Source organism: Eleutherodactylus coqui, chromosome 1 (genome assembly GCF_035609145.1).
Source record: "Eleutherodactylus coqui strain aEleCoq1 chromosome 1, aEleCoq1.hap1, whole genome shotgun sequence".
Taxonomy (NCBI): Eukaryota; Metazoa; Chordata; class Amphibia; order Anura; family Eleutherodactylidae; genus Eleutherodactylus; species Eleutherodactylus coqui.
In genome coordinates, this window is record NC_089837.1 from 472770664 (window position 1) to 472787240 (window position 16577).

At 43.4% G+C, this 16577-nt stretch overlaps 1 protein-coding gene across 2 annotated transcripts in view; it reads right to left on the reverse strand.

Annotated features, from left to right (window-relative positions):
* LOC136586051 (zinc finger protein GLI1-like) overlaps positions 1-16577 on the reverse strand; it is a 160917-nt gene that overhangs the window by 61154 nt on the left and 83186 nt on the right. Inside the window, exon 2 of one of the 2 annotated variants that reach the window (XM_066584436.1) lies at positions 9361-9458. The exons of the other annotated variant lie outside the window; for it this stretch is intronic. The gene's annotated coding sequence lies outside the window, so the exon portion shown is untranslated. The remainder of the gene's footprint in view (positions 1-9360; positions 9459-16577) is intronic. 2 annotated transcript variants of the gene reach the window in all.

Consider the following 16577-nt stretch of genomic DNA (forward strand, 5'->3'; position numbering starts at 1 on the left):
TTCCAGACTCCATAATGGCAGTCAAAATAATCCCTGGATCAACACTCATTGTTTGATTTTTTTTTACCCTGACAGAGAGTTCTACGGCAACTTTGTGCGCAACTCGCAGAAAGATAGGGCAGGTCCTATTTTTTCTTGTGTGCAGGATTTGCACGCAAGAAACACGTTCGTGACAATGAAACCATTGAAATCAATGGCTTTGTTTCGTCACTACTTACGGGCGTGAGATTCACGTGCTCAAAAACCTGCGCAAACAAATTCATCTGTTTAAGCCCTTGTGGTGCCCTCACAGATTGCAGGAATACTTGTGTTGGAAATGACGCCGCGGATCTGCAGCAAATCTGCAGGTTAAGGCTTATGCCCATAAGCGTGATTTCACCGCATATTACACCCGAGTAGTACGCGGTGAATGGAGTCAGTGAAAGTACACTGTTTTTCACTGATCCATTCACATTAGCATATATGCATTTCCTGTAAGTACGCATGTGAAAAAGATCGCAGCATGCCCTTCTTCAGGGCAGTTTCAGACGGGCGTAGGCGCAACTACACTTGCTGCATCACAGATGAAAACCACGTTTGCCTGAATCCGCCCTCAGAGCGAGCACCCACTGGCGTTTGCGTTTTCCGCGTTTTCGCCGCGTTTCCCGCGATTTTTCCGTGCGTTTTTCGCGGCGTTTTTCGCGGCGTTTTCGCGGCTTTTCCATTAATTTCCATGGAGAAAAATAAGGACACATATGCAACTGACAGTTCCTATGTTAAAAACGCAAACGCAACGCAAAAAAAACGCCAGTGGACAGGAACACATGTTATCTCTATGCCTGTGCAGGAAAAACGCAAAACGCAAAACGCAGGTAAAAAAACGCCAGTGGGTGCTCGCCCTCACCGCGTATTGTGCTCGTACAGCCCTATTCTTATCTATGCGCTGTGTATTCAACGCCGTCCATACGCAATACATTATGTATGGGCGGTGTTGCTTGCGCAATGCCGCTATGTGACAGAGCGCGGAATAAAGAAAAAAAAAAAGAAACAAATCACAAACGAGGTACATTGTCATGCACAGTGATAGCCATCTCCCGTGGCGGTAAAACACTATGTGATCCACGCAGCGTTTTACACATACGCCCGTGAGCATGAGCCCTGAGACTTACATGTGGATGGGATTTGCTTTAATCCCATTCCCGTTCAAAGTAAACTTTTGCAACGTGGATTTTCTGCAGCGTTTCCATTGTGGAAAATCCACAGCATTACCGCAATGTGTGAACGTACCCTTACGTAGGTGCTCCAATATATACTAGCCTGACGGACGCCAAGTGGACGCGCTTTTGGTCTTCATTGGGCGAAAACTTTTCAAGGCATATAGACCAAACTTTATGGTTGAGACGCAGTGTCCATAGAGCTTTACTGAATTTTAGGAATTTTGAACCCAATTCATTCAGGACAATCCAGATTAGATTGTCAGTTTTCAGAGAATTGTTCAATATTCTGTCAGTAAAGTCTATATTAGTGTCTCTCACTTCCTAATATTGTAGTACCATTTAATTTCTAAATGAATCTTTAATTACTGCACTTACTACATTACTAAAGAAATGGTCAGGGCTTGAAATATTTCCTCTCAATATTTCTATAATTTCTATACCTCCATTATGCATTATATATAGAGATGAGCGAGTATACTCGCTAAGGCACATTACTTGTGCGAGTAGTGCCTTAGCCAAGTATCTCCCCGCTGGTCTCTAAAGATTCGAGGAGCGGCGGGGGGGGGGGGGGGGGGGCGGGAAACGGCAGGGAGGAACGGAGGGGAGATCTCTCTCTCCCTCTCTTCCCCCCGCCGCAACTCACCTGTCACCCGCGCCGGCCCCCGAATCTTTAGAGACGAGCAGGGAGATACTCAGCTAAGGCACTACTCGCTCGAGTAATGTGCCTTAGCGAGTATACTCGCTCATCTCTAATTATATGCAATTCACAATATGATTATTTAAGTTCTTGCAATCAGTTAGAGCTATTTTAGTTAAACCCCACAAATACGGTAGAAATAAGAAGAACAGTTTTTACACTCCAGTGGATATTATAGGCAAACGTCTATTCCATTCTATATATATATGTTTAAAAAAAAAAAAATATATATATATATATATATATATATATATATATATAAACATTGTAGACATCATATAATTTTGTGGGATTTTGTCCTGTCTTAAATGAAACTTGTCCAATTGTGAAATGGGTCAATGCACATGAGGGTTTCTATTCTCAGATCGAGAGTCCAAGATCAAAAAAATTGCAGCTTGTCCTATTTTTGGACAAGAAGAAGCGCCCATTATTTCCTACGAGAGCATGCCATTTGATTAGCATATAAGGCCCCCTTCACATGGGCGTATTTGTGCACGCAAAATTTGTGCTCTAAGGCCTCATGTCCACGGGCAAAATATGATTTAAAATCTGCAGCGGATCACCCACACTCGGATCCGCATCCCATAGGGATGCATTGACCACCCGCAGGCAGATAAATACCCCGGATGGTCAATAAAAGTGAATAAAAAAAAATGGAGCATGAAAAAAAACGTGACATGCTCCATTTTCGTGCGGGTCTCCTGCGGGGATGGCTCCCGCAAGCTTCTATTGAAGCCTATGGAAGCCGTCCGGAGACCTAAAATAAGAATAACTTACCCGCAGCGGACCGGACAGGTCTTCTCTTCTTCCCGGCCGGATCTTCTTTCTTCGGCTTGGCGGATGTGCCCGACGCATGCGCGTGGCACGCTGCCGTGGTGCCAAGCACATCTGCCGTCCGAAGAAAGAAGATCCGGCCGTGAAGAAGAGAAGATCTGCCCGGTCCGCTGCGGGTGAGTTTATTCTTATTTTCAGCGCTCATGTCCGCCGGGCAGGAGGGACCCGCTATGGATTCTCCATGTAGAATCCGTAGCGGGCCTGATTTTCCCCGTGGACATGAGGCCTAAAAGCAGAGAATAGCACCCAATGGATTTGTTCACTTGTGCATGCTCTATCTTCCTGCATTTGCACATCCAAAGTCCCCATTGAAGTCAATGAGAATGTGCGGAAAAGTACACTGGGAGATGCGAGCGTAAAAAGTGCAGTTAAATACGCCGATGTGCTTGCAAAAAAGCATTGTTCATTCCAAAAATACTCAGTGCTCAAGCACAGGCTAAATTCTCGTACGCTCGTGTGAAGGGGCCTAATTCTAATGCATTTTTTTTACCATTTTAACTACTGGAAGTACATGCAATTTTTTTGCTCACATGCGTGAAAAAGGCACGTACAGTGATGTGATGTGTTTTTAACGCCAAAATGCATTGCAAGCGCAGAAAAATTCAGTGGGATGTAGTTTAGAATTTCATAGACCTACGAAGCACTCACTTGTGTGAATACAGCCTGAGGGCTCTTTCACACGAGCGCATAAACGGCGTGTATTTACGCCGGAGAAAATACGTTTGCTCTGCATCGACATTTAATTGCCCAAAAGGACGTTTTCACGCTCCACCGTATTTCGGCCAAAACAGTTCCAGAACTATGTTTTGGCTGAGCATATATACGCTGGGCGCATATGGTCTATTTTTCATGCTGCCGGCGTATTTGATCGCCATATTTTCACCCGTGTGAACGAATCGATTGCAATACTGTGGCTCTATTATGAGCGTATATACGCCCGGGCGTAAATACGCGCCGTTTATGCACTCGTGTGAAAGAGCCCTAAGGGCTTATTCAGACAAACATATATGGGCCAGGTATTTACGCCGCCGATATACGGCATCCCTCTCTGCAGGGAGAGGAGGTTGGAAGAGCCGGGAGCAGTGCTCTGAGCTCCTGCCCCCTCTCCGCCCCCGGCACTATTTGCAATGAGAGGAGGCGGGACAGGGGTGGAGCTAAGTTCCAGGAGTTAGCTCCGCCCCCTCCAACTCCTATAGCAAAGCATCCAATGTTATAATAAGGGTTCTGTCCTCAACACAAAAGTGCGTGATCATTTCAAATTCCATAAACCCAGAAGAAAACAAGAGCCAATGAGGAGTTTCCTCTGACTTAGGCTTTATTCACACGAGCGCATAGATACGCGATCATCGGAGGTATTGTTTTCCAGTGTATTCGTTCACATGGGTGATTATACGGCTCGTAAATACGTCAGCACCATGAAAAATGTAACAAGCTGCCGAAATACGTCCGGTGTATTTACGCTGGCCTAAAAGAGAGTACTGGAACTATCTTTTGGCCAATATACTCTGGAGGGTCTCATAGACTCCTATGGGAGCAGGGAAAAAGAAAGTCGGGAGAGGAATTTTAGCAGCATCCAACGCTACAAAAAGCTTACAGGTGCCTCTATATAGGCATTGGAAGGCATCCCAAGGATTTTGGTAGAACAACGGTTTTCTGGGGTGTGGCATATTCTAAAAATCACACTTGTGGTCATGTGAATGGATGAGAAAACGCACCGAGCTGATTTTGGCAGGAAGCAGATAACTCTGTTTTTACTACAGTGGCTAGGCTTGGTATTGCAGGTCATGTTCCCACTGAAATTAATAGAAACTTGGCTTGCAATACCAAGCATGGCCACTGCAGTAAGAAGAGAGCAGTCTGCTTTCTGCAGAAATCAGCTCAGTACACAGCCAATTAACAGGGCTCCTGGGCAACTGCCCCCCGCCAATCTATTACTGATGACCTGTCCTAAGGATAGGGCATAAGTAGTTTACAACTGGGTAACCCCTTTAATAATCTAGTAACCACAAGGTCCTATTAATGTTGAATTAAAGGAATTTTACTGAAAAAAATAAACACCCCCTAAGTACTGGAAAATGTATGTCATCTGCACATGACCATGACATCAGTAATAATTTGCTTCAAGGCACTAAGAAATAGGGAAATCAATGTATATTCTGCACATCCGAGGGTTGGCATTCCTTTCCTAGAACTGACTTGTCCTAAAAGGTTTTGTGTGTTAAAGAGCATTCATGCAAAACATCTCCCGCATTCAGAAGAACACATTTAACGGCGAGGATTTTTTTCACAATAGCTATTGACTTCCAGCCCTACAGACTAATCACTAATCATTGGGTGTCACTGCTGTTGCCAATTTGTTTCTAACATGACATGCAATTCATAGAACCAGAAAAGGCCCATGAATCCAGACTTTACAAATAGCTGGAACTGATACACAACTATCCATCAGCAACAAGGCCAACATGACTCGATACTGAAGTACTGGCGGTTATGGATTGTCTTCATCTGCAATGGATTATCTAAGCAGGTGTTAAAACCAGTTAGGGTGACTGGAAAGAAGAAAAAAGGATGCTAAATGCAGATTAATGACTTGTAAGGGCTCACGCTCACAGCAGTAGATTGGCACACAGAGTCACTTGTGCTCTGTACTAGGGAGTTACTGGTACTCACTGGGTTGTTGTATGGTGCCTCTACATGGAAGAATATTAGGGAGTGTTTTACTGGTGTTTGTAAATAACGTTCTGCCGACAGACCATTGACATCTAGAGGAAAGAAGGTTTCTACACGGAAGGGTTCTTTACTGTAATAGCAGTGAGACTATGGAACTCTCTGCTGGAGGATGTGGTGACGGCAAATTCGATAAAGAAGTTTAAGAGGGTCCCGGACACCTTTCTTGAGCAATACAATATTACCTATTATAATCATTAATAACTTCAGAAGGGTTGGGGATACAGGGAGTATTCTGATTGCTAGATTGGAGTCAGGAAGGATTTTTTTCCCTTCAATGGGGAATATTGGCTTGTACCTCATTGGGGTTTTTTTTTGAGTTCCTCTGGATCAACATTGGGGGCTAATAGGCTGGACTAGATGGACATATGTATTTTTTTCAGCCTTACATACTATGTTACTATGTTTCATTGACTCCATTCACTGTGTATAACAAGCCGTACATCGTAAGCATAATATGCAGTGAAAAATGCCCATAGACATGAGCCCAAAAACCATGCTTCCAGGGGAGGAACCCTCTGTAATACAGCGTCCGATGGTGTATACAAGTTTTTGCACATATTCTTGATAGGTGGCGCTGTAGAGGAATCGTAACACCTTCCTATTTGCAGTAATGGAGCCAAAACAGGTATGACGGATCCCTGCGAATCCTGATGGATCCCATTGACAGATAAGGAGGCCTATCTGCTTCTGCTAGGATTCTGGTGGTTTTCCTGCCTGTCTGTGTTACGGGCGTATTTTTTTACGAACATATGAGGGACAGCATAAACCCCGTTGGTTTGCATTGGGGTACTCAGCATCTTCTATTTCCGTACGTATCATGAGCTGAAATCATCCATTAAAGACCGGTCTCACACGACTGAATGTGAATTTGCGGATTCCACGAGCGTTTGATCCGCCATAATACGTGGTTCAATCAAACAAATTGAATTCCGCAGTTCCGATCACATTAGTGATTCGGAATTGCGTAATCAGATCACGGAAAATAGAATGCGGCATGTTCTATATTACCGCGACATAAAGCCCATTGTGCTCTATAGTCACGATATACCCGCAGTATGGGCTGTGGGTACACGCTCATCGCTAAGTGGGAAATATAAACAAAAAATAGGTGTACTGTGTGAGTACGCGGTCATATGAAGTACATTACATAGCTGTACACAGGCTCAGGGCTTACAGCTGGAATTGCAAGCAGATTCCGCATATGGCTGTGTGAGCCCAGGCCAAAGTCTTTGGGATCGCGTAAAAACGCTGCAAATACGCAGTTGCACATGCAAAGATTTTCTTAAAAATGACATCAATTGGACCATCCTGTTTTGTTGTTTTTTTGCGTGCATCAAAATCAGTGAATACGGATACAATGGCCGCGCAAAAATTGCATATGCATCAAAATTGCGCACAGCAGCAGCGAAAACACCCGAATGAATGTGCCCTTAGTTTACACCAATATGATGTGCCAAAATGATGGAGCATAGCCTTAATAAATCTGGCTCATTATAAAACACCTGTTGCACCAATTTTTTTTTGGCGCAATTTGAGCCAGAACAGGCGTAATTTGCTTAGTAAATAGGTAAAACAGTTCATCAGCTCTCTTCTTTTTTTTAGCCGGTCTGGCAATGAACAAATAGGCTAGCCAAAGTTGTGAAAATTGTTGCATTGTTTTTTAAAAAAAAAAACACGCGTATTCGTTTTTGAGAAAGCGACTTCCATCTGATTACATTTGTCTCCAATTAATCTCCAAGCACACAGCGAGCTGCAGCTGCATGTAAAGGCAAATTGGAAAAATCTGTGAAGTGGGGGAAGGGAGAAAGTCTGTGTGTGGCATTGCAAGACCTCAATGATTCACTGGCTGCCCTCCCTCCCTCCCCCACCCCACCCCTGCCGCAAGCCTGGAAAAAGAAAGCGTAAAAGAAATATAAAACGTAGTGGGAGAGTGAAAGGGGGAGAGCAAAAGGCCCAAACTCTGCAGAAAGGAGAGAGAGAGAAAAGGAGGAAAATAAAAGCGTTTTCAGGGCATTTTAATGCGCGGTATCTCCTTTTCAGAGCTTGTCTTGTACCATTGTGATCTTGCTGGGTGAATACAGGATAGAACGAGAGGGAAGGGGCAGCTTTATAGGGAGGGGGGGAGAGGTTAGGGCAAGAAGGAGAAGAAAGAGGAATAATATAGGAATAGAAAGAATTGGAAAAGACACTTAACGCATTAACTGCTGAAGGGTAGAACTACGGGTTAATAGTGAAGGAGTCGACTGAGTATTTCCTCTTGGTTATCATTCTTAAGGCCCTTTTACATGGCACAATGATTGTTAGGTGTAAACGTGTGCAACGAGTGAACGATCAGCCATAAATCGTTGGATCATCACTGATCGGATCTTTCATTCGGACTTGAAAATCATTATTCGTCTGCCGCTGCATCAACAGGCGATGTTGCCAAATAAAAAGCAGCGGTAGAAGGGTTGACTAGAGTCGTGGTTGTGATCCAATAAACGATCAGAACTACCCAATTATTGTTCAGTGTAAATATATGTGAAGTGAACAATATACAATCGCTACATCAACGCTGATTGCATGCCCGTTCCAATTTATCTTGTCATGTAAAAGGGCCTTACGGCTAATATTTGATGCTAAGTCTTGTCTCCTAAGTGTTTTATCAAGATTTTTCCATAACTTATTGCCTACTCCATAGCAAGGCCTTCCTTCTTATCATTACACATGCACTTAGGATAACGTTTGGCTGTCTATCCCCAATCTTCTCAGTATTGTATTGTGTAGAAAGAAAAAGTATTGTACTATTTATATGTGAAAGGGCTTGGTATAAGGCTCTGGGTCTCGCCTGTCCTCTGGTAGTCTGTGGGATTCAGTTCAGGATGGAATGAACCATTCTGGCTTCGAGGTCGTGAGTGATGGACCCAACTCTTTGTGATCATTGTGTTCTTATCCACGTCGCTAGCAAAGACTCATGTCCTGACTCTGGCCATACCGGTTGAGGAGAGGGCCGGGTCTGGAATAAGCTTAGTGGTGGCAGTAGACTGTAGGCTCCGTGGGTAGCTCACATAAGAGCTTGGAGCTGACATCACTAGTTTTAATGACAAACTTTAATGAACAGAATAACGACTAGGGATGAGCGAACGTGTCCGTTACGGACACATCCGCACCCGGACACCGGCTTTGCCGAACACTGCAGTGTTCGCGCGTAAGTGTCCGGGTGCCGCCGGGGGGCGGGGAGATGCGCGGCGGCGCGGGCGGCAGTAGCGGGGAACAGGGGGGAGCCCTCTCTCTCTCCCTCTCCCCCCCACTCCCCGCCGCACCCCCCCGCGCTGCCACGGCGGCCCCCGAACTTTTTCGCCCGAACACTGAAGTGTTCGCAAAGTTCGGTGTTCGGGCGAAAAAGGGGCGGAGCCGAACGTGTTCGCTCATCTCTAATAACGACCTTAAGTGCGTTGGCTGCTAGGAGGGTTCCACTTTAGCGGTATTATGTTATAAGTCTTTTACTTGTTTATAGGGTTCCTCAAAGTTCTTTATAAGTCTTGTGCCCGTGTATCAGGCTTCACAAAGGTCTCACCCAGTAACCAAGAGCTTAAAGTCCTGTACTGTTTCCAGGTGAACGGTCATAGATGGAAGGAGGGCAGACAAGGAGCAGGGCAGTGGCAGACTCCAAGTATTTCCTTAGTCAGTATTCCTTACTACACCATGCATTTGAGCACTCTGTGCCCATAGGACAAAATTACTGCAATCACAGTACAGCAGGAAAGACTCCGAAACAGTCCTTTTTCCACCACTGTAGCCACTTGGGCACTCCTTTGGTTTCCGATCTTGATTTTTCGGCTCCTCACTCCCACCATCTCTTAAAGCCACAGCAAAACATTATATTAATAAGAAAACAATTAAACAAAATAAAACCCCTCTTACATATGTTTCTCCTTGAAGATAAGTTTCTTTGTCTCAAGATATCCGCTTTCCTTCCCCTAGGTCGATCGTTCTATGTACCATTACATACTGTCTTCATCCTAAATGCAGAAGAGTATATGTTATATAGCATATCTACTCGGGAGCATTCTAATATGCAAACATCCTTAAAGGAGTTGTCCAGGGTTAGAAAATATGGCTGCTTTCTTCCAACACAGTGCCACTCTTGTCCATGGCTTGTATCTGGTATTGCAGATAGCTCCCATTCACTTCAGTGGAGCCAGGGTGGTGCTGTGTATGGAAGAAAGCAACCATCTTTTTCTAACCCTGGACAACCCCTTTAAAGAGATTTTCTAGGAACAAAACTATTGGTGAACTATCCTCAGGATAGATCACCAATAGCAGATCAGCTGATGAGAAGCTGCTACATGGTAGAACTGTCAAAACACCATCAGTAGCTCAGTGGCTTAGTTTGGTATTGCAGCTCTCCCCCATTCACTTTAGTGGAAAGGGTCGAAATACCAAACCAAGCTACTGTGTTACGAATGGTGTTTTGGCAGATCCGGCCATCCTGTAGCAGCTTCTCATCAACTGATTGGTGGGGATCCCAACCGGTGGACCCCTGCAAATCTGCTAATGGTGACCAATCCCGTACATAGGCCATCAATAGTTTTGCTTCAAGGAAACCCCTTTAAATCTAGAGGGTAAACATTTTTCTTCAGTTTTTAATGCCTTCCTTTAGCCAAAGGCAGGAGTGGAACCTGCTGAGAGGACATAAAGGCAAGACTTAATGGTCCTCTTGTGTTAAAAATTCAGAAATATAATAATTCAACCAAAAATTAGGGGAAATTTATGAAACTGTCTAAAAGAGAAACGCTTTATTGTCCATAGCAACAAATCACAGCTCAATTTTCATTCTTCATAGTGCTTTTGAAAAATGATAGCTGTTCTGTGATTAGTGGCTACAGGCTACAAAGACCGCTTTTCTTTTAGACAGCTTTCATAAATGTGCCTGAATGTGTTGACCTGCACAGCCATATCTGGCTTCTAGGTTGACCTGTCCAGTTTTCCCTCTGAATGTGAAATACTCCAAATGAAGATGAGAAAAAAATCACCAGCATCCAAAAAAGTACTTCTGTTAGACCTCATGTCCACGGGCACGCACGGATTGGACATGGGGAATCCCTCACGGAATCTGCCTGTACCCGCAGCTGACGACCCTGCATACCTGCCCCTGTCTTGAAGTTCTGTACTGTGGATGTGTGCAGAAGTGGAATCCGCGGCCCATCCGCACTGTCAACTGCGGACGGACCGCGGGTCGGACGACTTCCATTGACTTCAATGGACGCTGTCCGTGTGGTAACCAAAGTAAAATAGAGAATGCTTTGGTTTTTCATCCCACGGCAAACTGCAATTGGTTTCCGCTTGTGTACATGAAAAATCATTTTTCCATAGCATGCTCTGAAGGGTTAATTTTGTGGAATCCACCCATAGACATGAGGCCTTATTGACATGGGGACAGACCCTTGTGTAGGTCAGTACATGATGTCATTATACTGGTACAAACTACTTTTTTTCATACTGACAAAATGAAAGGGAGTCTGTCAACATGAACATGTTGTCCAAATGGCAGGCATGATGTTATAGAGCAGGAGCAGCCGAGCAGATTGACATATAGCTTTATGGGGAAAGATTCAGTATAACCTGTGTTTTATTCATCTATATCTCTGCACATTCTGAGCTGATCAGTCCAATGGGCGGAGCTATTAGTGACTGACAGCTATCTGTGTATGACTGTACATACAAGCTGTCAATCACTGATAGCTCCGCCCATTGGACTGTTCAGCTCAGAATATGCAGAAATATAAATGAATAAAATACAAGTTCTACTGAATCTTTCCCCATAAAACTATATATCAATCTGTTCGGCTCCTCCTGCTCTATAACATCACGCCTGTGGTTTGGACAACATGTTGGAAATGACAGATTCCCTTTAAAATGTTATGGCTGCTGGAATACGGTAAAAAGGGAAAGATGTGAATAGTTACAAAGGCCCAAACAGGCCAAGTCATTAAGAGTTTAAAGCAACCTTCCCGGCTTGGACACACAAAGATGGCCATCTTTGTTTCTTCAGGCCTGAAGGTTGCTTTAAAACTAGGGCTACACTTTCTCTGACAATTGAGAGGTCACAAGAGAGTTTGTTTTTCATATCTGAAAGCTGAAGTTGTGTTGTGGTAATGCGGCAATTGTACTGTGATTTGCACACGACAGAATGTTGCTGGGTAACTCTAGCCATAGTCTGGCATCAGTTTCACCCAACAGATGCCAGTTTACAAAGGCACCGTTATAGAGAGTGCAGAGGTAACCGTCACATCTGGACCCTGGTTCCAGTGTGAATGCATTGGTCTCTCCGCCATATAAGAAGACGTCAACATTATAAATGGCACATGGTAGTTGGTCCACAGGCACTTTAACTAGAATCAAAATAAATACCTGGTTGGCTCTCTTTGCTAAGTTGTTTTCTTCTGGTAAGAAATTTTTTGTGAAGTTCAACCTTAAAACCCATTTAGGGAGCCTGAGTTTTGGCCCACTGTAGTAAGTAGTGATGAGCAATAAGTGGAACAATCAGTTTGTGTCGGTATCGGGACGATTTTTCACGAAAATCATTGGAATACTTGATTCTGACTCCCATTAAAATTAATGGGAATAAAAAATTGGTTCACTAATTTGCCCTACATCTCTTTGACTGTATGGCTGCGCTCCCATAGAAGTATTAGATTTAGGACAGCATTTTGGCTTTTACCAAGTGACCGCTGTATGGAGGTCAGATTTTGTCACATATGGATGTGTCGATGTGGAGGGTGTTGAAAGTTGGTATGAAGAGGTGGAGGAAGAGAAGGAGTGGGTCGAGAAGGGGACAGACAAGGATGAATGTCCCACAACTCTTGGGACCATGAAATGTGGAGCACCCTTTTTGCTTCATGCCCCACCTGCAGAACATTGACCCAGTGTGCTGTTAAGGATATGTAGCGCCCCTGGCCATGCTTGCTGGACCATATGTTCTTGGTCAGGTGCACCCTGCCACTGACAGCATACTTGCATGGCAAAGAAGTTTTTTTTGGCAAAGAAATGGTGGCTAGGCATCTGGTTCTGTGGGTGAGCACAGAGCAACACGCGTAAGGCATCTGTGTCCACTAGCCTGAATGATAGCATTTCTATTGCAAGCAGCTGCACAATGCTTGTGTTCAGGCTCTGTGCTTGTGGATGGATGGGGTGGTAATTTTTTTTTGTAGAATATTTGCCCCTATTAAAAAGACCATGTGTTTTATAGGTATAGAACAGCAAGAGACACCGATCACAAACTAAAATGTTTCTACACAAATGCACAGAGAATGGGAAATAAATAAGTAGAATTGGAGCTCCAAACACAGGAAGAGAAATATGATGTCATCGGTATCACGGAAACTTGGTGGAATGATACACATGATTGGAATTCAAGGCTTGAAGAATACAACTTATTTATAAGTAACAGACCTAAAATAAGAGGAGGAGGTGTTGTGTTGTATGTTAGGAAAACATTAATCTCCACAGAGATTCAAGCTTCAGAGCATGGTAGTTCTGTAGAAACTGTTTGGGTAAGAATTCAAGGAGAGAACAACAGAAAGGACACCATTGTAGACATTTGCTATAGGCAATCTGGACCAGCAGAAGATATGGATGAACTCTTTTACATCAGATGGCCAAGCTCTCAAAAAAGCATGACAGTGATTATCTGAGATTTTAAGTATACAGACATTTTTTGGGAATCTCTCTTAAGTAAAAGTAATGGATCCAACAACTAATTCATACCAACAGGGAGGAAATGGTCAAGGAAGTAAGGGTGGCTGGGACCTTAGGAGGCAGTGATCATGCTATCCTTCAATTTTGGATAAAAAGGGAAGGAAGACCTGAGAAGACTCAGACCTCAAGGTTGGATTGCAGAAAGGCAGAAATTTAATGAACTCAGAAAGAGGGTTGGAAGAATCCAATGGCTGGTTGTTCTTAAGGATAGAGATGTCCAAGAAGGTTGGGAAATATTGCAAAATGAGATTTCCAATGCACAATTGTTAACAATCCCTAAAAGAAGGAAGAATGGGAGGCATTTAAAGAAAGCAGGATGGATGAACACAGAACTTGCACACATGTTAAAAAGGAAGAAAAATATGTTTATCAAATGGAAAGAGGGGGGAATATCTAAAGAAGAATATAATGCGGTCTGCAGAAACTGTAGGGCAAGTGTCAGAAAAGCTAAATCTAGTAATGAATTGAGGCTTGCAACAGAGGCCAAAAGCAATAAAAAGGATTTTTTTTTTGGGGGGGGGGTATGTCAGAAGCAAAAGAAAAGTCAAAGATGCTATTAGATGCTTACAAGATGAAAATGATGAATTGGTTAAGAATGATGTGAGAAGGCCGAACTTTTAAATTCCTATTTTGTATCTGTTTTCTCTCAGAAAGTAGATGGAACATCAACTGATCTTCACTGTGCTATTGGGAGAATAAAAGAATGCAGGCTATGTATAAGTAGAGAGAGGGTAAGGGAACACTTAGCTAACTTAAATGAATTCAAGTCTCAAGGTCCAGATTAATTACATCCTACGATACTAAAGGAAGCAGCGGAGGTAATTGCTGGACCACTCACCGTAATCTTTGAAAATTCCTGGAGAACAGCAGAAGTCCCAGAAGATTGGAAAAGGGCAAATGTTGTCCCTATCTTCAAAAAAGGGAAGAAGGTGGAACCAGGAAACTACAGGCCTGTGAGCCTGACTTCTATACCAGGAGAGATCTTTGAACAAATTATTAAACGGCATGTATGCAAGTACTTGGATAAAAATGGAGTAATTAACCAGCATGGGTTTGTAACAAACAAGTCATGCCAGACGACTCTAATTTCCTTCTATGACAGAATCACCCACTGGGTTGATCAGGAAAAAGCGGTGGTTATAGTAGACCTTGACTTTAGTAAAGCATTTGACAAAGGATCTCATACCATACTTATTGAAAAAATGACCAAATATGGAATTGACAAGGGAACTGTTAGGTGGATTTACAACTGGCTGAGTGATCGTACTCAAAGAGTGGTCATAATTGGCTGCACATCCAGGTGGAAGAATGTATCAAGTGGGGTACCGCAAGGCTCTGTTCTAGGCCCAGTGTTGTTCAACATTTCTATAAATGATCTGGAAGAAGGAATTGATGGGAAACGTATCAACTTTGCCGACAACACAAAGCCAGGAGGGATAGCTAACACTAGGGAAAAGAGAGAGAGAGAGAACTCAAAAAGATCTAGAAAAGCTTGAACAGTGGGCAGCAACTAACAGAATGGTATTTAACAAGGAGAATGTCCTACGTCTGGGCAAGAAAAATGAAAAAAGCACATACAGAATAGGAGGAATTGAGCTAAGCAGCATATGTGAAAAAGACTTGGGTATACTAATAGATCATAGACTGAACATGAGTCAACAATGTGATGTAGCAGCCAAAAAGGCAAATACAATTCTGGGATGTACTAAGAGAAGCATAGAGAGTAGATCATGTGAGGTAATTATCCCCCTCTACCCTTTCTTAGTCAGACTACATCTGGAATACTGTGTCCAGTTCTGGGCACCCCACTTTAAAAAAAGACATAGACAAACTGGAGCAAGTTCAGAGAAGAGTTACCAAGATGGTTAGCAGTCTGCAAATCATGTCCTATGAGGAACGATTAAAGGATCTGGGTATGTTCAGCTTGCAAAAAAGAAGACTGAAAGGAGACTTAATAGCTGTCTACAAGTATCTGAAGGGCGATCACAGTGCAGAGGGATCAGCCCTATTCTCATTTGCACAAGGAGAGACTAGAAGCAATGGGATGGAACTGAAAAGGAGGAGACACAGATTAGATATTAGAAAAGACTTTCTGACAGTAAGAGTAATCAATGAGTGGAACAGGTTGCCATGGGAGGTGGTCAGTTCACCTTCAATGGAAGTCTTCAAACAAAGGCTGGACAATTATCTGTCTGGGATGATTTAGTGAATCCTGTACTGAGCAGGGGGGTTGGACCCGATGACCCTGGAGGTCACTTCCAACTCCACCATTCTATGATTTTATGATAAATGTGATGCAACTTCTCTGTCCTGTGCTCAACTGTAAAATGCCTATGTTATATATGGCTAGGTCATGTGATGCAGGTGTCCAATGAAACTGCTGCCCATATGCAAAATAGAGGACACATTTGGTGAGATCAGCAAGGCGTCTTGCCTATTGATTCACTGCACACTGACCTCTGCAACGAGCATTATGGGAAATGTAATTTTCCCTTGACTTTCACCAAAAATCGTTTCAGACTAACCCGTTTCAACTTTGCGAAAATCAGAACGATTTTATTGCCTGGTTGATCAAGATGGACAACACTACTAATAAGCACCAATTAATCATGCATATTAATTGGTACTCATTCACTGCGATTCACACATGGCAGATGCTTGGCTCTATGGTGACAACGATTCTTTGTCCCCAATCATCTATCATCGGTGGGTTGCATGCCTCTCCATTTATATGGCAAAATGTACATCAGACCGGTGAGCATTGTCATATTCACATAAATGAGCAAATCAGCTGATGAATGAGCCCTTGCCTATTTATCAGGTGATCTTTGGCAGATTCAGAAGGGCCGATAATTGGAGAAATAAACGTTTGTGTCTAATAATTGGCCCATGTAAATGCTTATTGTTGTGTGCCTCAGGGCAGGTATACTTTTGTGCATTTCAGGACCCACCCCTGACTATTGTTAATAAAATACACACATACAGGCAGCAGCAGCACTAATTCATGACCCACTATTAGCATATTCTTCAAGGACACATACTTATGTATAACCAAGCATATTCTTCAAGGATGCATACATACAATCAGGCCAATTGCATCAGATTTTCGTTGACAAAGTCATTGTCATGGTGGACCAGCCGCAGCTTGGAAATGGGACTGGGTTGACATCACAGTGCTCGCCCCAGCACAGGTGATCCTTTTGCTGGCACATGCTGTCATCTTTGGTGCTGGGTGCCAAGTGGAGCACTTCTCTGCCTGTGTATATGCCCAGTCAACTAACCAATCGCCATTAGCTTGGGCATATTTATTCTGGCTCCTCAACACAGAAGGCACTGGTTATACTTCTGTCTGATTCTCAACCTCAAGGTGTTCCTAGTCC